General features: G+C 35.9%; 1 protein-coding gene across 1 annotated transcript in view; it reads left to right on the plus strand.

Moving 5' to 3' along the window:
• The window catches only part of STPG2 (sperm tail PG-rich repeat containing 2), a 443917-nt gene that overhangs the window by 348271 nt on the left and 74844 nt on the right, over positions 1-20802 (plus strand). The gene's annotated exons all lie outside the window — the stretch shown is intronic.

Raw genomic sequence — 20802 nt, forward strand, 5'->3', positions numbered from 1 at the left:
ATCAGATTCAGTTGAAAGCTATCATTTATTTTCACATGTGTACAGTAACGAAACTAACCCACAGCTAATATCAGTAAGAAATTATGGTCCCTGCATTACTATGTCAAACTTTCAATATACTATACTAATGTTTTTGGTAACAAAATTATAAAAGTAATTTAAATTGTTTTAATTACATTTCAAATATATTCTATCATCCCAGAAATTCATTTCTTTATACCACTTTTGGGAGCTACAGAATCCAATCCAAGATCGTGCTTGGCATTTAGTTGTCATGTGTCTTCAGTCTTCCTTAAACTGACATAGGCTTTGTCTTTCAGTATGGTGATGTTTTTTGAGAAGTTGAGGGATTTTTTCTCATTTTTGGTTTCTCTGGGGTTTCTTCATGATGAGGTTCAGATTATGCATTTATGGTTGGAACGCTACGTATGTGATATGTGTATTCTTGAGGGTATCACATTTAGAGGCACAGGGTGCCTGTTGGTCCCTTATTGGTAAGGTCATTTGGTTAAGGTTTTGTCCATTTTATCTACTGTATAGATACTATGATTCTTTTTTATAATTAATAAGTAGTATAGGGAGATACTTTGAGATTAAATAAATATTCTGTTTCTCATCATCCTTTCTCTACCTGTATTTAGCATCAATTGATGATTCTTGCCCAAACCAATTTTTACTATAGTGGTTACCAAACAGGGATTTTTCTAACTCTGACACTCAGTCCATATTTATCAGTAAACTATTTATTGTAAAAGAAGAACCCCCCCATTCCTCTTTATTTGTTAATTTATCTGCCTGTGTATTTATGATCGTTATTACTGATAGATCTCTATTACATTCACTTGATTCTAACCCATTACTTCAAAAATTATTTCTGATGCTCATTCAGATTTGGCCAGTGCTAGCCCCTTCAAACTGCTCCTAGGATCTTTTGCCATGCCTTCCCCCATCGTTTATTTTCGCACTTTCTGGGCATTTCATTTCTGGTATAGGAAAATATCACAGAACCATTGTGTACATTCCCTGGTCAAGTGCTGGACTCAACCACTTTTCCAAGGAGCCAGTTTCCTTTAGTAAGTTATGGTGTTTAGAAATCAGTATCTGGGTACTAGATGTGCTCATTGCTGTTATGATGTGGTTTGTAGCCCTTTCAGGAGAGAGGGAGAGGGGGAGAGAGTGTGTGTGTGTGTTAGTTAGTTATTTAAGTTCATACTTGCCTCTGATTTCAGTCACATGCCACAGAGTTCTTCCTTGTTTTTCTTCATTGCACATTCATTACTTACTTCTTCCATTCTGAGGGCCACACTAGCACATTTATGCATTTGCTCAACTGTACCATGCATAGTTTCAGAATTGCTGTACCCATACCTGCCGAACAAACCTTCCGAAAGAGTTCAAGATTAGTTTGTAGTTTCCTTTTTCTTTGTACCGAATTTTCTTTGTACTATGTTCAAACACAGTGGATACTTTTTTTCTCTTTTAGTATGGCTGTGTTGTTCATTTTAAATAGAGTTAGGTTCATTTGTTTCTGTTTGCAAGTGGTATCTTCTTGATATGTAGAACATTAATATGCTTTTAAAAGTCAAAACTAAGCAACTATATACATACAGAGAAATATCCCTTCCGATCTTTTCCACACCACTTAGCACTGTCTAAATATTATTTTCCTGTCATTCAGATTTATCTGGTGAGTAGGAAGGATTGAGAAATATGGAGGACAAGTCACTTTGATCAGTTGAAGTTTACTGCAGAAAGAAGAGGCGAGGAAATTAGAATAGGAGTTGAAAACGCTTTGCATAAGGTAGGTCCTTCCAGTGTATGTATTAAATATTTATTGTTGAGCAGTGAAATGCTCATTAAAATATTTTGCTCTTTTTATCAAAAGGGCAATAGGAACTGCAGGTGGCATAGGATACAAACAAGGTAACTCAGACAGGAGCTGAAACTGAGTCAGTCACAACTCTAGTCTAGAAACAGAGGGTTGAAGGTTAAATACAGTAATCAGCACAGAATAACTGAAGTTCTGAAATCGGAAGTTAGGACAGAGGTCAGTGAGGTCACACTTGAGAGCAGTTAAACTCTAAAGTCAGTGGAGAAGCCAGTTGAGGCTCAATAGCTCTTGCAGATTTCAGAGGCTGAATAAAAAACAAGGCTTGTAGAAGGGCTGGGGGCTTGAAACAGCTTCCTCAGTGAATAGAAACACCAGGGAAGCCTTCTTCTGGTAGGGTAGGGACGCCTCACCTCCACTCACTTTATGCTTTCTGCTCCACGCACGGGGGCCTCCACAGTAAGCTGTTACTAGGCAGTAAGGACACAGCCCTCCTCCAGACGTAAAAATTGAAGTACTGGATTTAGATGTAAAATATATTTTTGATTGTTTATTCTGTTCTCAAAAACATTTAATTAAATTTTGAATGAAATAATATAAAAAACAGGCTCTGCTGTTTTAAACATATTGTTTCATTTTGTGTGTTTAACTCCTTGCTGTATGAGAACTGTTATTCTTCGGTAATACTTAAATAATAGTCATATATTAATTTCAATTTCTAGATTATTTTTTCTTTAAAATAGATGATTTTCTCTCTTCTCATTCTTATTAAGTAGATATGAGAGAAAAAAATAAAATCTCATTGGTAAAATGACTACTGATAATGTGACATTAATTTATAGCAAAAAAAAAAAAAAAAAAAGATACCCTTTAATGGCAGTCAGGTGCTCATTGCTCAGTAACTTTAATACAGTTTATTCCAAATCTAGATGTAATGAAGATACAGTTTTTTACTTGTTCAGGCATTTGTTTTAACTTTAGTGACTATTTGACAAAACTGAAAAGATGTAAATCTTAAGACAAATTTCTTTAAAGAGTGATATTGTATTAGTTATCTATTGTTGCTTAACAGGTGACTCCAGCATGTAATGACTGATAGCAGCATTTATTATCTCACAATTTCTTTGGTTCAGGCATCTGGGGGAGGCTTTGCTGGGTCCCCTGGCTCCGAGTCTTGCAAGGCTACCTCCAGGTGTCTCAACTGGGGAATGATGCCTCCTCCCGTTGGGACAGTTCACTTTCTCAAGGACTTTTGGACTGAGGCCTCAGTTTCTCCTTGGCTGTGGGCTGGAGGCTGGCTTCAGTTCCTTGTCATGTGTGTCTGTCTGTAGAGCAGCACAAACAAAGGCAGCTCAGAGGAAGTGAACAAGAAGAGCCACAGACAGAAGTCACAGACTCATGTAACCTATTTTCAAAAGTCATATTCCTTTTCCACGTCCAGCCCACACTCAAGTGAAGGGGATCATAAAAGTTTGTAAATGCAGGTAAATGGGGATCATTAGGGCCATCTTAGAAGGCCACCTACTGGTTTTTTCCCCACATTCTGGGATTTTGACTTATAATCAGGTAGGAGTTACATGATCCATACATCTTTAATTATCATTTTTCCAGATTGGCGTTTTAATTCTCAAGTTCATGAATTAATGAACTATACATATATGTAGACTATATACATATATATACAGTCCATTAATTAATGATTATAATTAATTTTATATATATATATATATATATATATATATATACACACACATACACACATATACATATATATATATAAATAAATATATAATAGAACCTCTACCAGGGAATGACCGTGCATATGACATTATGGATTTTATCTTGTAGCTACCTCAGGCACAGATATATGCAGCATTCTAAAAGTATGCTGTAGGGTTCTCATGGACTTCTTGCTAAGAAAGGCTTAGTTTGGCTTCAGAAGTAGCCTGCATTCCCCTTTAATCTAGATTCCTCTTTTGTATATGTCACTTTGCTCTTGTTTCTGTGCCTTTCTTCCTTGGTGTTGACATCTCTTATTTCAGGATCCTTAGTCTATTTGCAAGAAATTCTCAGTCCCTGCTAATGCAATTGCTCAGAGGTCACATTAAGTACAGTCTTTATAAATTGAGTTCTACAGAGTCTTTGCTTCCCGTGCTCTAATATGTCCCGCAGAATTTTTGCTGCCTGTGTTAGTTGTTAACCTCAGGAATGCCTTTTGTTCTGTTTGCATGGCCCTGCAGCTCCTTCTCTTGCCTGAGAAATCTGTGTCTGCCCTTGTGTCTTTTCTGCCATCTTATTTCTCTTTCTGATGCTGAGGTTAAAGTGATGTTTTACATTCTATTCCCTTTGGCAAGATGAGTCAGTTTTTGGGTGTCTAAGTTGAAATGTGACCCTGCCATGTTTGCAGTACCAAGACAACAGAAGACTCTCAGGAATAATTCTCTTTACAGTATTTTATTGCCACTATTTTATGTGCCACATGAAGATAAGATAGAAATGATAGCTACTCTGTTGAACTCATTAGACAAATTCTGAAAAACTTGCATTTTTTGTCATAATTCCAAATACTGTGTGCTTCATTTTTTTTTTGACTCCCTCTCTCTGATAACTGACTAAGGAATTACAAATCCAGAGGCCTTTTTTATAAGATCCATTTTCTAAATGAATAACTCTGTCTAGTTTATATAATTTAGTTTTATACTGACACAAACCTTCTAAGAAAGTGTAAGTATTTTTTCAAGGGAAATTAATGTTCTCTATTAATATATTGGTCTTCTCTCTTTGGTCCTTTTATTCAGTAACTTTTGATTGAGTAGAGATGAACATTGATAAAATACATACACATATATTTTTTTCAGTACTCCTTTTAATCTTTTTATTCCTTAAGTCTTACAAAAAATAACTATAGAGACAAGAAGAGACTTGTAATTTTATTCCAAAGGAGGGAGAGAAATGATGATAGCACTTTTATAGTTACTGTTTGTTTCTCAAATAGAGCTAGATGTCTTATCTTTATGTTTTAGTTTAATGCAGTAAAATCTTCAAGTTAGTGTTCTGGCTTATTAAAGACTTGGCTTTTTGTTGAGGAAACTGCATAAAAATATGTAGATTGTGTGAATTCAGGTGTGTGATATTTTCAACAGCCTACAAATCATAAAATGCAATTTTCTCCTTTCAGTGCCAAGTTCATGATACTAAATGGCTTAGAAAATTGTATTAGGTAATTTTCTCTAGTGCATTTGATGCAAATTGCACTAATATTGTGAAGTGCCTTTGTTTAACACATTTTCTTATAAGTTAGATGAATTAAAATTTCTGAAGGATGGAATTGGATCAAGATGATTATGATTAGGGAGATGGCTTATTCCTCTCTAATAACATCAAATATGGTTAATTCCATGCATTAGTGATGTAAACCAAAGTAATTTCACCATTTACTCTAATCACCACTTTCTTGTCTTCTAGTAGATGATGAGTGCTTTGTCTGAGGGTTATGCGATAAAATCTCTATTTCTGCAGATGTATGTAAGAGATGTTACCAGTTTCCATAAAAATATTTTTATCACTCAAAGTAGTTATTTTTGGAGGCACCCAATAATGACTCTCTTCACTTTAGGTGTTTTAAAAAATCATTCTGGAACCTGAAGTAAGACTCTGTTGTGCCTTATAATGCTCAGAAAAAGGATGTGTGTTATGTTAAAAAAAATATGGAATGATAAAGACCTTTGTGGAATGATAGATGTAAGTGATGAAGTGATACAGATCAACAAGAATGATTTACTCAGAGTGAGAGTTTGTTGTCTCCTATCTTTAATGTTAGATTTTTATCTTACCCACCTATTTCTAGGAGATTGTATTTTCATGCTGCTCCAATCTGTCCTGTACTGCCTGCTTCAGGGCTTCTAGGAACTTGTACAGAATCTGGTATATATTGGGTACTTGGCATATAGTGAACATTCAATTAATAAATGTTGATTTTACAAATTAATTGATCTCCTACTCTTATGATAGCATGCATAACCATAAATAACTGTTCTGAGTTACTTTTTAGGTTAAAAATTACATTAATGTATTAATGGCAGATAATATGTTATCTACCTCCCTTTTACCATCATTCTTTCTACAGTTCTTTTACTTTAACAGGGAAAAAAAAACCTAACAGGGTAATTAATCTTATAGGAATTTCAGCCCCTTAAGGCAGACTGAGGTTCAGGGAGATTCTACCTGCTGTATCACATCACCTAGCCAGTGTCTTCTCTTGAGACAGAATGAGATGAAAAACAGTTCGTAACCAAGCCAATTTAAAGAAAAGTGATGCAGCCTTTAAAAACAGATGCCCTTTGAGTGCTCATATTGGGAGACCAGATCGAGCATAAACATATACGCGTGTCCTATAGGCGTATTTTCACTGGAGTCTTAAACTCTCCCTGTTTTCCATTCCTGAAATGTGACAAGGCAGAGACAGCAGTGGGCACCAGGAAAATTGCTCACCGTCCCATCAATTTCTAGCCCCATGATGATTCTAATGGATAATATATTTCTTATGAACATTTTTTAGTGTCTATTCTATGCAAGAACTAAGTGCTTCTCATGTCTGTCCACTTATAACAACTATATGTGGTAACTGCTTTTATTATGTGTATTTTACATACTTAACTGAGACCAAAAGAGGTGAAAGACTTGCCCAGATTCGTCGTGCTATGGTCTGAGTGATACAAATAGAATGAAATACATATCAATCTTGATTTGAATCCTGGCTATATAACATGTTTCTTCTATGTATGGACTACGATTAGATTCTCTTTCTAGTCCCGTTATAATCTTGGCACCAGTAGGGCTTGTAGACAATCCCCAGATCTTTCTGACATGAACTAAATTAGTTTAGATATTTATTACGTTCTGCTTGTATTCTTTAGAAATACATCTTTATATTTATCTGCACTGAATTTCACATTCTTCGTATACTAGTTTACTGAGATATTAAGAATGTAGATAATATCATGTAATACTGATTAGGCCTTTAAGCTTTTAGTTACTCTTAAATTCATTTAGTAGTCACAGTAAGAGGTACCTCAGTCTGTGACAGTGAAAGTGCCCATAAGCAAGTAACTATGATATAAGGGACCCACCCACCCTAGGCACCAGTTTGAATGCTTTTGTGAACCCATTATCTGCATGCTTGACAACTGTCAAAGACAGCTTGAAAAGGAAATTTTGTAAGAATAGTAAGTGTTCTTTTGTCCAGGTACACAAGTAGGAACTCCTCACTTTAAAATTATAATTTGCATAATAATAACTGCAGTCACAGTTAATAATGAGAGAGCAGAGACTAGAATTTAGGTCTCCTGTGGAGATACTCAGTAGATTGAAATTTGTTTTGTTCTAATGCAAACTAAAAAAATTCAACAGCAGATGTGGATCAAAAATGATTATAAAGCCACATTCTAAGGAAAAAAATTATAAGTGAAAACGACTCAGAAATGTTAAGTGTTGTATTTAGCAGTGTGTATGGTCTAAGCAAATTGAAAGCCCTGACACACATATAGAGCTTAGCACAACAAATTATTCTGTTTAAAACGAGCTTTACTTACTACTTTTATTCTGCAATCATAGTGCATTTAGAGTTTTATTAATTTCAAAGTGAACTGACTTCCCTTTTAGAAATCATAAGGAATACATTCTTCTTCTATATTTTCATTATAGTGGATAGCATTAACAACATAGGTAATTATAACTATTAAACTGTTAACTATAATGTTAAACATTCCATACATGGTGGTAAATAAATGGTGGTAAATAAATATAGAACTAGCATAAGATTTTCCTAAACTAGGTTATTCCATATTATAAGCCGCTCACCTCTGTAACCTTTCTCCCTTTTAATTTATCTATATTTTATTAGCTTTTTTGTTTTGTTTTTAATAAATTTTATTCTTTAGAGCAGCTTTAGGTTCACAGAAATATTGAGCAGAAGACAGATTTCTTATATTCTCTCCTGCTCCCACACATGCAAATCCTCTTGTATTATCAACATCCCCCACCAGGGTGGTACCTTTGTTACCAGGGTCGACTGAAATAAATGCGCAGCCTAAAAGTTCAGAGTTGTTTTATTTGGCAGGAGTACTCCAGCTGGGGTGACAGCCCCTCAGATGGCTCTGAGGGACTGCTCCAAAGAAGTAGGGGAGGAGCTAGGATGTATAGGAGCTTTACAACAAAGACCAGGTAGTTGGAACAATAAAAGATTACTTGTTATCTAAAGAAAACCAGGCATCTCAAGTTAAAGAATTTAGTGCTTTTCTATGTATGGGAGGAAGCAAACATTTGGGCTCATTGAATTCATTCCTTTGACAATCATCTAGCTATCTAGGGCCATTATTTTGTCCTTTATTATTCTGAGTCCGCTCAGAGTGCACCATTGTGAGTGGCTGCAGAGGCTGGGCTGCAGAGGGGCTGTCCTCACTGGGGGGTGGCGGCAGCTGCTGATGACTTGGTTTCAGCATTCTTTGTTTACTGATATGGTTGCAGTATTTTCGTTCACACTGGGATGAACCTACTTTGATACATCATTATCTCCCAAAGTCTGTAATTTACATTAGAATTTGCTCTTGGTGTTGTACATTCTACAGGTTTGGATAAATGGATAATGACATTATTTTGCAGGGAGGCACACTTCAGCCCACGACATCTTCAAGTACGAATAAGACACATGCTATGACTTGAACTTAAGTATTCACACTCCAAATCCAATACTATGTCTTTATTTCCAGGCTTCAAAAGCTATTCATGGCAAGATAAAGGATATTTTAGAATGACTTTCATCCTCTTAATTGTAGTGAAATTATCTTTGAGCAGGTCAGAGAAAAATGACATTGTCATTCTCATTATTATTTAGTTTTTACTAGGTATAGACATGTGCTAGTGAAGTGAATATATATAATAAATATATTATTTTATGTAATTCTTACAGCAACAATGTAATATATAGTTTATCCTACCTTTGTAGATAGAGACATTACTCAGCTAGGCTAAGTAATATGCCAAGGCCATAAGTAAACAGAGTGATTAAATTGTTACCCTGATCTGTTCACTATATAAGTCATTCATAATGCCATATCTGAACTCATTTATTCCACTTCATACATTGAGTATAGTCATATGTTAGGTGTCTCATAAGCTCTCGAAGTCAATTTGCCTGGAGTAGCAATTCTCTTTAAAGCAACTCAGTATCTTCTACTGTTTCCTAGTTTACCTTTCCTCCACCCACACAGGCTCTCTTTCAATCTCTTCTCTCTGCCTACAGGCTCTTTTCACATGCTGATTTATCAAACTGACTCTCTTTTGTATGCTCTTTCTAATAAAAGCAGAGTTTTCTCAGAACCTGAGAAGTGAAGTGGGGTACCATACTTGTACCTCATACAACATTATAGTGGTGGATATTGTACAACTATAATAAAATCTCATAATCAGAAAAACAAGTTTTAAATTGAAATACTCTTTATAATCTGGCATAGTAGAGAATTTTTAATACATGATAATTTTTCAATAAAACTGTCAATACCTAAGTACAGCACAATCTCAGGTACACATTTTTTAAAAAATTATACAGTTATATCTAACATATCTTGTGTTTCTTTTAATATCATCAGATTTTTGAAGGTTTTTCTTTTTCTCTTTAGAAACAAATTCTGAACAAATGCATGCATCATTTTCCTTTGTAAAAGTTTCACTACTATATAGTAAGGATTCAAGGCATAAATCAGTAATGTAAAATAAGATATGGACTTCAAATGAGTTAAAGACCATTAAACAATGATGAGGAATGTATTCTTTAATCATAAATAGACGCCTATTCTCTTTGGCTCAGTTCTATGCAGTGAGGATATTCGTGATGAACAAAATGGAACAGACAGCTGCCTCATTCTGATGGAGAGACAGTAACTTATCTCTCTATAATTTGGGCAGTGTTGATGCTCCCACCTCCCTCTTTTTTTTTTTTTTTTTTTTCCTGCCTCCATGACATCAACATCATACTTTGCTAATTTTCTTTCTATCTGTCTGGCTATTTTTTCTTAGTCTTCTTTTTCCTCCACATACTGTAATGGTTGATATTTCTCAGGCCTCTTTTTTACACTCTTTTCTCTTCTCATTCCACACATTTTTGCTCAGATACTCTGTTCAGATTTATACAATAGGAGAGGAAGAATATTTTTCCCTCTACCCTTCTAAGTTCTCAGCTGGAGTTTATATAATATAAGAAACAAGAGAAAAACAAATTTAGGTTTATTAACACGTATACCTTGTGTGTACATGGGAGACAACCAGGAAAGAATAAGTAACTCAAAGCAGTGTCTTAAAACTCAGGCTTGTATAACATCATCACAAATAACAATGCATTTGTGGAGAACTGGCAGGACAAAGGAAAGCAGTTTTAAGCTTCCAAAGACTGCAAGGTGTGGGAAAGTAAATATATATGGGAAGAAACTAATAGTAGATAAAGGCTAGTTAGTAAAGTTTGCTATGTAAATTCCTCTGGTGCTGCCTTCAGGTTGATGGGGTCTAAAGTTGTCTCTGGTGATTAACTTTTGTCCTTCCTGGTAGACAGAGGAGGAGAGACACCTTTGGAAATACATGTTCTGCTTTTAGGCAAATCGGGAAAGGGCAAGGAGCTTTTCTTGTATCTGCTTCTTCTCAGTTGTCTTCAGCTCAAAATAATCCTTACGCCAAAGTGGCGAAGTCTGGGGTGGCATATGCTGGCTCCCTACATCATATGGCTGGATATTCATATTCAAGGAGCTCTCTTCCCTTGCTTCTAATACCCATATCTAACTGCCTACTGACGTCTCACTTGGAGTGCTTGTAGGTGCCTCGAGCGGCGTGTATCTCTGTCCACTCTCCTGCCTCAAGTGTGTCCTCTGCTTTGGCTTTCCTCTGTCAGCTAATAGTACCACACTTGAACCTGGGAGTTGTTTGTTCTTCTTCCCCTGGGCCCCCCATCCAGTCAGGCAGACACTTGGTGTTTCTACCCACTAAACATTTCTCTAATTTGTTTCTTTCTATCATTCTCAACATCAATACCTTACCTATAATCATCTATACCAGAAAAACGGTACAGACTCCCAGCCTTTCTCCTCATCCTCCATTCCCAGCCTGTGAGTCACATTGCAGCCAGATCACTTTCTAAAGTGAAAATGTAGTGATAAATTTCTACCACTCAAGAGTCTCTCATCTTTTTTAGGATGAAGTTCAAACCCTCATCGTGGCATGTACGACCAGACCTTAGTTTATCTCCCTAGCCTCTTTTCCCTTCTCATTTTCATTTTGAATGTACTGAACCTCTTTCATTTGCAAGAATGTACCATGTCATTGACTGTTGAACAGCCTGGCCCTGCTGCCCTTCACTTGAATAGTTTTTAGCTCCTCTTGGTAGGAATTAGGTATTCTAGGAAGCTTTGCCTGATACTCTAAATCTGGTTATATGTCTCTTCTGTATGTTCCTGTGTTATCATATTTGCATGTACTTCTGTCTTACCATTTCTCACACTGGAGTGTAATCGCCTGTGGGGTTGGCTGGATGAAGTCAGGGACAATGTCTTTCCTGCTCATCAGTTTATTTCCAGCATCTGGCACAATTACTGTCAAATAGTGGATATTATTTAATCAATTTTAGACTTTTTAATGGCATATACTTAATTTTAAGTCTATTTATTAAGAATTGATAAATGAGGTTTTTGAAGTTGTATTTTTCAGAAACAGTAGATGGAAATAATTAGATCCATTTCACTCATCAGGGCAAAGTAGCAACCTTTGTTTCTCTCCATTTTCTTTTCTTTCTCTATACTGCAAAGTATAGGAATAGTCAAAGGAAAAATTATGTACTTCTAACTGATCATAATATTTAGTACACTGCATATCATCTTCAGATATAGCTATAGGCCATTATTTTTAAACCATGTCTGCTAATCTCATTCTGTCATTTTATTTACCTAGGTAATACAATACACTTTACAATGAATTTTTCATAGGACACTGTTAAGAACTAATATAGCCTTTATTTGTGATATTTGTCTACCTCCTGATATAATTGGATTACATTTTTTCTGTTACTAGCAAATGGTCTTTAGAAATATATGTAGAGTGCCCAATTGGCTTTGCCATTAGTATTCATTACTTTATATACTATTACATATCCTTTTAATTTTCCTTTTCTCAACTAAATGTGTCCTTTAATCTTTTATCATAAAGACTGCCTCATTTTCCTTGTAAGTGTAATAGTCCTCATTGCTTTTGGGTTCTCATATAGCCTCCTAAAGATGATATGACTAAGATGACTGCTAGAGTACTATAGTTAAGATAAAGAGATGTTATTGATTTGTAAATTGAGGTATTATAATATGTGTGTCCTATTTCTAGCCTCTTTTAATATGGCTTAATATCTCATTCCATTTTTATTGCCTCTAGGTAGTGAACAAATGTCTTCACTGAATTGCACAAAGAGATACATAAATCTTATTCCTGAGAAAATTACATTTAGTTCAGAGCTCATCAATGTGTATGAGTAATTTGAATTTATTTTTCAAATGTGCTTTGCCTTTACATATTTTAAATGGATTTATCAACCTTTGTGCTTCTTAATTACCTTATATTGTTAGGTCTTTTGGAATTCAACCAATTTCCCTAATCTCAACAAAATTAAAATAAGTTTTTTCTGCAAATTTTAAAACTTCACTTCTTTTCCAGATCATTAACAAAAGTACTGAATAGGAGACACAGTTCTGGATCCTAGACTAACCTTGCTAATTAACCTCTTTGCTTCCTGAGGATGTGGAACTTATTTCTACTCAATTTCTACCATTTAACTTGTTTTTAATGGCTTAGGGCCATCCCCAGCGGGGTAGAGGCCCTGAGCAAATCATTTCGCAGTCTCACTGCTTAACGTTTTTATTCATATGAAACCCTGTGAAAGTTAACATCAGGGACATCCTTGGAGTTTAAAGCTCCTGGGAGCTGTATATAAATAAGACTATTGTTTTTTGGTGGCAAACCCATTCCCAACCCCTCTTCCAGCTTTTTTAATGAGTCAGTGTTTCTCAAAGTTTAGATTTCATAGAGAAATCACCTGGGGGAGAATGTTAAAAATGTGGATTCCTTTGCCTCCTCTTGGATCTACTGAATCAGAATGGTTTGGCTGACTCATTTTACCCTTTTAAGAAACCACGTAGATAAATACTAGTTGTTGGTGCTTTGCTTAGCAAAATCTTGTCCAAGGATTAGAAAAATCAGCAACATCAGTTTATTTGATCAGAACCTCAGATCTCTTCCCAGGCACCAAATCAGAATTAAAAATTTTAACACTATTCTTAGATGTTTGCTCATTACAATTTGAGCAGCACTCTAGACCACACTTTGAGAAAACGCTGCAGTGTAAGAAAACAATCACATGTCATTTTTAGTACCAGCTCTAGATTTCATTTCCTCCTCAACCCCCTTCTCTTCTCTAGCGTTTACCAGTTTACCTAGATCTAAGACTTGCAGTATCTATGGTTTGTTTTTTTACTGGATACTGAACTATATGCTATATGTAAATGATTCTTGCCTGCTACAACTTACTGTCTAGAAGGCTATTTCAACTTCGTATTATATTTTTAAGAAAGATTTAAGTAGAGATTAGGCACTATGTCTCCTTTATCCTGGTGTGTTAAAGCAAAAAAACAAAAAAAAGCGTTAATGAACACTTTTAATGGACTCTTGTTAAAGATGAAAGAAGACTATTCAAAAGGGACTAATACAATGGGGTTTTACAGTAGGAGAGAGAGATTGGGCTCAATTCCAAGTACAACAGGGTATGTGGAGGTCTACAGCCAAGGAGTAAGATGGGGCTAGATAGAAAATGACTGGGAGGAAACATCAAAGCTAGGGGGATTTTTCCTAAACCCACTCAACAGGATTCTTGCTGAAGCCAGGCCAGGGTGATGAGGACTTGAGGGTGGTAGATGAGGAATTTGATCAGATACTACGAGTGGGGATTTAACTAAGCTGACGCAGAAGGTTTCTTGCTAAAACTTAACTAAGTGGGCCAAAGACACAGCCCACGTTTGGGGACTAGTCACCAAGAGGATTCAGGTGAGCCTGACTTGAGTCTGGTCAAGGAGAGAGTCTTCGTCAAGTGTTGCATATGTGTTTTATTGCTTTCAGTATGTTGGGGAATTTTAAAAGCCATGTTAATTTTCCACTTTGATAGTATTTTACTTTCTTCAAAATTGCCTGGTCTTCATTGTTCTTACCAACAGTTTTTTAGGACAGCTTAGTTTTAACCTGTATTATTAAACAACTCAGACAAAAATTTATTATTTTTTATAATTAACAAATTTTAAGTTGAGATTCTGATTCCACAATATATAAGATAACCATTTGCTCATCTGTAAATATAAGCAAATGTGTGTTTTTAATCATATACTAAACATTTTATAGTAAATTCATTAACCATTCCCACTTATATTTTGTAGTTTACTGTCTATCTCAAAAGTACCAATCCAAATGAATATGTGGATTTTGACTTAAAACCAAAAGTTTAAGTGGAAGCCTGCACATTTAATAGAGTTGTATTGATATGAAAATTGAGTTGTATGCGAGATAATCTGAATATTTTTAAAAAGTGAATGTACATTTAATACATACCATAATTATGCTGGTGAGTAAAAAAGATAAAGTGAAGTAGAAGAAGGTATTTGTTATTTATAAGCCAGCCTGAGGATTTCTGAGTACAGAGTCATTCTACAGCCAATGGCCTTTCATACACATCAGATTGGTTCTGAGCAATAATGTGGGGAATGAACATCAAGGGAACTGAGATTTAGCTAAAAAGTTTAGCATTGAAAGCCAAAAATATAGAGAAGTATAAGTAGGTGGAGGGAGAGACTTGAGCCTGAGAAATTTTTAGAAGCTATTGGGAAGGATGGAAAGAAGGAGGTATGGAAGCTGGGAATCAGGAGGGATTTCTTTTTGAATAGAAGAGAAATATCATTAATTATCATTAAATTACTTGCTCTGTACTAAGTGAGATGCCTTCTCTTGGATAACTCTACCAAAATACTCAGTAAAAACTATAAATTGCTGCCCCTTGATGCTTTGTAGAGAAGATTTTGTATTTTGGAGATATTGGGAAGTGTTGAGTTCAGTTTTAAGATATACACTTGTGAGGATATAGGCCTTCCTTAGATATTCTTCCTTCCACAAGCTCATGCGAGTTTGTGCTAATACCAGGCTTTTACAATACGGCTACAAAGTTCAACTCTCCTTTAATCTAAGGGGGGCAGGCCTGTTACGTTTGAACTGCTGCTTTGCAAAGTATACTACTCTATTTGTGCTATATTTATTCTCTTACTTTGTTCACTGATAATCATCATGAAATCACAGATTTGAAAGGGAGAATGAGGGTCATCAAGTGTAACATCTCGCCGAGGTCGGGAGCCCCTCTCCTGACTGCTGCACTCCTCCCTCCGTTAACTTCCAGTGTTTCGTTGGGCAGCCCTAACTGCCGCAGGCTTTTGATCCTCACAACTTTCTTCAGTTTTTTTAGTTCTCTGCAGCAGTTATGTAGCTGCTGTGTTTCCTTTATTCAAATATCCTTTGGATATTTTAAGATATCTCTGCGATTCCCATTGTTCTTTTAAAAAATACTTAATCCATTTATCCTGAGTTTCTTTCAACCTGTGAATCCTACAGTAAAGCACAATATTCTATAGATAATCTGAAAAGCCCTGCTTCCCTGTGGTCCTGTTATCTGAATCTGAACTGTATGACTTTCTGGACGTCTCTGTACAGTTACGAACTTTGAGAAAACACATTCGGAGATACTGACTTATAAGGTAATTAATTGGAATTGTATTTTTATAATTTTGTATGCACAGAGCTCTGTTTTTGAACTTATTTTTTGATGAAGTGTGCTTGCTTAGTCAAATTTGTTAGGAAGCTATTTTTTAAACATGTTTAATTTTAAGTTAAACTTCCCATGACCTCTTTGCAGAGTTTCCTTTTAGATAAATCAAGTTATGTTATTGTGAAGGAAAAGCCAGGCTGGTCTAACAAGATAACTCACAAGTCTAGGAATGTGAAGGAGAGGCTGGGCTGGGCTGACAAGATAACTCACAAATCTAAGTATGGGAATACTGATCTGAGTTCTGCTGGACTAACTTGTAAATCTAAGTTAATTAGTGTTGGTTTGCTATTCATGTTTTTTTGCCAGCCAGCTGGGTTTTCAAAGATACATATCTGCCTTTGGAATGTTGGTTTGCTGACTCCCTGCGTCCACCTTTGTGATGATAATGCTGCTAAAGCTGTTCCATGCCTATTGGCCAAATACCCCAAGCTTGTACTTTACCCTATAAAACCTCATGCGCTCGTCTTGGAGGTGCTCAGAGCTTCAGAGCAGAAGCCCCTCTGAGCCCGCTGGTGTAATACATCTGAGTACTCCAACCCTCCGAGTGGTGCTTGTTTCTTGACTGGCCTGTTGTTTCCGTAACATTATGACTAGGGGAAAAAAGGCTTTTCAGTTTTTCTCTTTTGGATGTGTTTTTCACTGTACTATACTAACATGTGAGCAGTAGACCTCGTGTATCGAGGGCGTTGCTAACCATGCAAATATTTGAATCCTACCAGAATCTATTGATGCCAGCCAGCTATGTGTTTAATAAATTCACCAGGTAATTTTTACTAAAGTTTGGTGACATTTAAAAGATTTTACTTAGAATCTGAAGAGGACTTTATCGAGATTAAGGGTCATATATTTAATCTATTGTTACAAAATAAAATTATATAAATCTTGTGTATTTGAAACATAAAATAAACGGTGGCTTTAGTAAATCATGTATACTTTTTATTATCACTCATATCTAGGCAGGACATTTTCTCTTATTGGAATTTTGCCATCTAATATAGTGACCTAAATAAAAAGGACAAAACTATAAGGCAAAATGAAGGCTTATATAATTATCTGGCATCAATGAATTATACATTTATTAATAATTAGGATTATATAATTTCTAAAAATCCTTTAAGCTTTACATTTTATTACTACATTAAAACTGTATTTTCAGAGTTGAGATAGAAGTTACCTTAGGTAAGAAAATTGACTACATGGACTTACATGCCTTTTTCTTTTCACAAATGCATTTCTAAGCTATAAGCAATTAGTCTCTCTCTTTATTAAGTCAGAAAAGTTGATTTATTTCCAAATATTTCTGCCAAAATGAGTTTCTTCCTTACACATTACATTTCTTTTCTAGACAACCATGCCTTGAGCAATGTAAGAAAGCTCTAGGCTATCGATGTAGGGTTTATGATTGTCTGCTAGTGAAGAGTCTTAACTGGTAACTTGTTTTGCAGAGTGAACTTCAAGGGAATATAACTACATGAGAACTCAACAGCTGAATAATACTGCACGTTTTATATATATCACCACTTCTTTTTCCACGCGCCCGTCTGTGGACATTTAGGTTGTTTCTGTGTCTTGGCTGTTGAAAATAATCCTGCTATGAACATGGGGGTGCGCATATCTCTTTGACATAGTATTTTCATTTCCTTTGGATTTACTTCCAGAAGTGGAATTGCTAGATCATATGGTGGTTCTATTTTAATTTTTTGAGGATCCTCCATAGATTTTCCCATTGTGGCTGCACTGATTTATAATCCATCGATGGTGCACAAGGGTTCACTTTTCTCCCCATCCTCATCGGCACTTGTTATCTCTTATCTTTTTGATGGTAACCATTCTAACAGGTGTGAGGTGATGTCTCATTGTAATTTTGATTTGCATTTCCCTCATGCTTGGTGATGTTGAACACCTTTTCATGTACCTGTTGGCCATTCATATATCTTCTTTGGGAAAATACCAATTCAGCTCCTTTGCCCATTTCTTAATTGGATTAGTTTTTGTTTTTGTTTTTTTCTGTTTAGTTGTATGAATTGTTAAATAAGATATATGATTTGTAGATAGTCTCTTCCCATTCTATAGGTTGTCTTTTTATTTTTTTTTTTATGGTTTCCTTTGCTGTGGAGAAGCATTTTAGTTTTATGTAGTCCCACTTGTTTATTTTTGCTTTTATTGCCTTTGCTTTTGGTGGCAAATTCAAAAAATCATTATCAAGACCAATGTCAAGGAGCTTACCTCCTATGTTTTCTTCTAGGACTTTTAGGGTTTCAGGTCTTACATTCAAGCGTTCAAGCCTTTAATCCATGTTGAGTTGAATTTTGTATATGGTGTAAGATAAAGATCCAGTTTCTGTGTTTTGCATGTGGCTGTCCAGTTTTCTCAACAACATTTACTGAAGAACCTTTCTCCATTGTGTATTCTTGGCTTCTTTATTATAAATTAATTGACCATATATGCACAGATTTACCTCTGGGCTCTCTACTGTGTTTCATTGGTCTATGTGTCTGTTTTTATGCCAATGAAAAGTACCGTTTTGATTACTATAGCTTTGTAATATGGTTTGAAATCAAGAAGGGTGATGCCTCCAGCTTTGTTCTTCTTTTTCAAGATTGCTTTGGCTATTTGGGGTCTTTTGTTGTTTCAGATAAATGGATTTGGGTGTCTGTTTCTTTACTCAGGTTAAGGAAGTTTCCTGCCATTATTTCTTTGGGTGAGTTTTCTGCCCCCTTTTCTCTCTTTTCTTTTCTGAGACCTCTATAACGCATATAATAATAGTCTTGTTAAGTCTTGAGTTTTGTTAGGCTATCATCACTTTTTCCATTCTTTTTTATTTTTGTTCCTCTGACTTAATTAATTTCACTGCTATGTCCTTAAGTTTGCTGATCCTTTCTTCTGCTTCATCTAGTCTGCTATTGAATCCCCCTATTAAATTTTTAAGTTCAGTTATTGTAATCTTAGTTCTTGATTTCTGTTTAGTACTTTTTAATATTTGATCTTTGTTAAAATTCTCCCATTATTTGTGCATTGTTCTCCTGACCTCAGTGAGCATCTTTATGACCATTATTTTGATTCTCTCTGAGTCTCCATTTCATTATGGTCTATTTCTGTAGTTTTATCTTGTTCTTTTGTCTAAAACATATTCCTCTGTTTCTTAATTTTCCTTGACTCTTTGTGTTGGTTTATGTGCATTAGATAAAACATCACCTCTCCTGGTCTTTACAGGTGGTCTGGTGTAGGAGATGAACCTCGTCAACTAGCCCAGCCCATGTGCCTGGTTGTCTCTCAAACCTTGATGATTGTCCAATCCTCCTTCTTTGCTCTTAGTGGCTCCCAGTAGTTTGAGGGTGTGTGCCAAGATCCATCAATGTCCCAAAAATACAGACTGCAGTCAGCAACTAGATGCAGGCCAGTTAGAGGCTTGATCCCAAGCAATAGCTGGGAAAGTATGTAGTTAGCCTCCTTCCTGGGGGAAACTGGAAGGTGAGTTTTTTTACCTTCTTCTACTGTACCAGACCTCAGTATATATCTTTGGATTGGGGGAGGTTTGCTCCTGAACCTATTAAGGATTTCTTTGTTTGCTACAGTTCTATGGGACTCCTTAATGAAAGCTCCATTGTCTGTCAGAGCCAGATGATCTGGAACCTGTCCCTCGGGTAGCAGCTGCTAAAGCCAGATTACAGAACTGTGTACAAACTCTTTCCAGGGAAATACTGGTGAATTGGGGTGGGCAGGAGGGAGATGGTGAAGGAGGTGTCCACTCCACTGGCTTCCCTGTTCTCAGGTGAGGGTCACAGCTAGCCTAGTGTGTGTATTAAATTAGAAGCCCAGCTTTCAGACAGCAGCCTGTAAAGTATGCAAAGCGACCCCATCAGAGAAAGACTGAGAGATGGGCAATTTTTGTCACTCTTTCTGTACTGAGCTGAGGTGATAACTGCAGAAAATGCTTGCTCCTGTTAATTACTTCTTTATTTGCTATGGTCTTGTGGGTCTCATGGACTCAGTCCCCACTGCTTTCACAGGTAGATCTTTTGGAGACCTGTGCCTTAATTGGGAGTCCTTAAAGTTGGGCTGCTAGATGTAGGGTCCAGCTCTGCTCTTCAGGGAGAAACCCCATTGGCTTTGACAGATAGATGTTTTAGAGACCTGTTCCTCAGTTGGGAGTCTTTAAAGTTGGGCTGCTAGATGTAGGGTTCAAACTCTGCTCTTCAGGGAGAAGCTGGGATTTGGGAGTTTTCTCTCACTGGTGTTGTGCTGGGGTTAAGGTTTATAGCACGAGAGTATCTAAGCCATTCCTACCCATTTCATTTTCTCATTTGCCCAATGTATAGGAGCTGCTCAGCTAGTTTCAGAGGGAATAGCTCTATGTGTAGCTATTCATTTGGCATGTCCACGGGAGGAGGGGAGTTCAGGAGCCTCCTATTTCATCATCTTTAAAGACCACCTTCTTTCATGTCTTTAGTGTCTCTGCTCAACTATCAGTTCCTCAGAAAGACTTTTCCTTTGAATTCAAGCTAAAGTGTTACCTTATATTTTATTCATGGTATTAATTATCTCTATAATAATAAAAATGTTTATTTGTTTTATTAATATTTGATTATTTCTTCCTCTACTAGTACTTAAGATTTTAAAAAATAGTATTATATATAATATGCATATGTGTTACATATTATTATGCTATATAATATTATAATATATAGTTCAATGAGTTACTCACTTTCTACATCCATCAATTTGGGTTTTATATATAAAATATTCCACATATTTAAATATAGAAAGAGCTCTGATGAAATACAGTTTGTTTTTAATTATTAAATAGCTAATTTTATATAATGTGTAAGTTCCATATAAAGATAAGTCTTTAATTTGAAAGTCAGCTTGCTGCTTCACTCAGCTTTTGAGCTACTGAAGTTAAACTCTTAAAAAGGAAGTGTAGGAATGCAGGCCTCTATTTAAGAAGAACAAAAAAATTCACAGTGTGAAGAATCAGTCTGTGATATTGGAACGTTAGCTTGCTTCAGCTTAGAAATACAGTGATTGGCTGTACAAA

This window comes from Camelus bactrianus, chromosome 2 (genome assembly GCF_048773025.1).
Source record: "Camelus bactrianus isolate YW-2024 breed Bactrian camel chromosome 2, ASM4877302v1, whole genome shotgun sequence".
NCBI classification, from domain to species: domain Eukaryota; kingdom Metazoa; phylum Chordata; class Mammalia; order Artiodactyla; family Camelidae; genus Camelus; species Camelus bactrianus.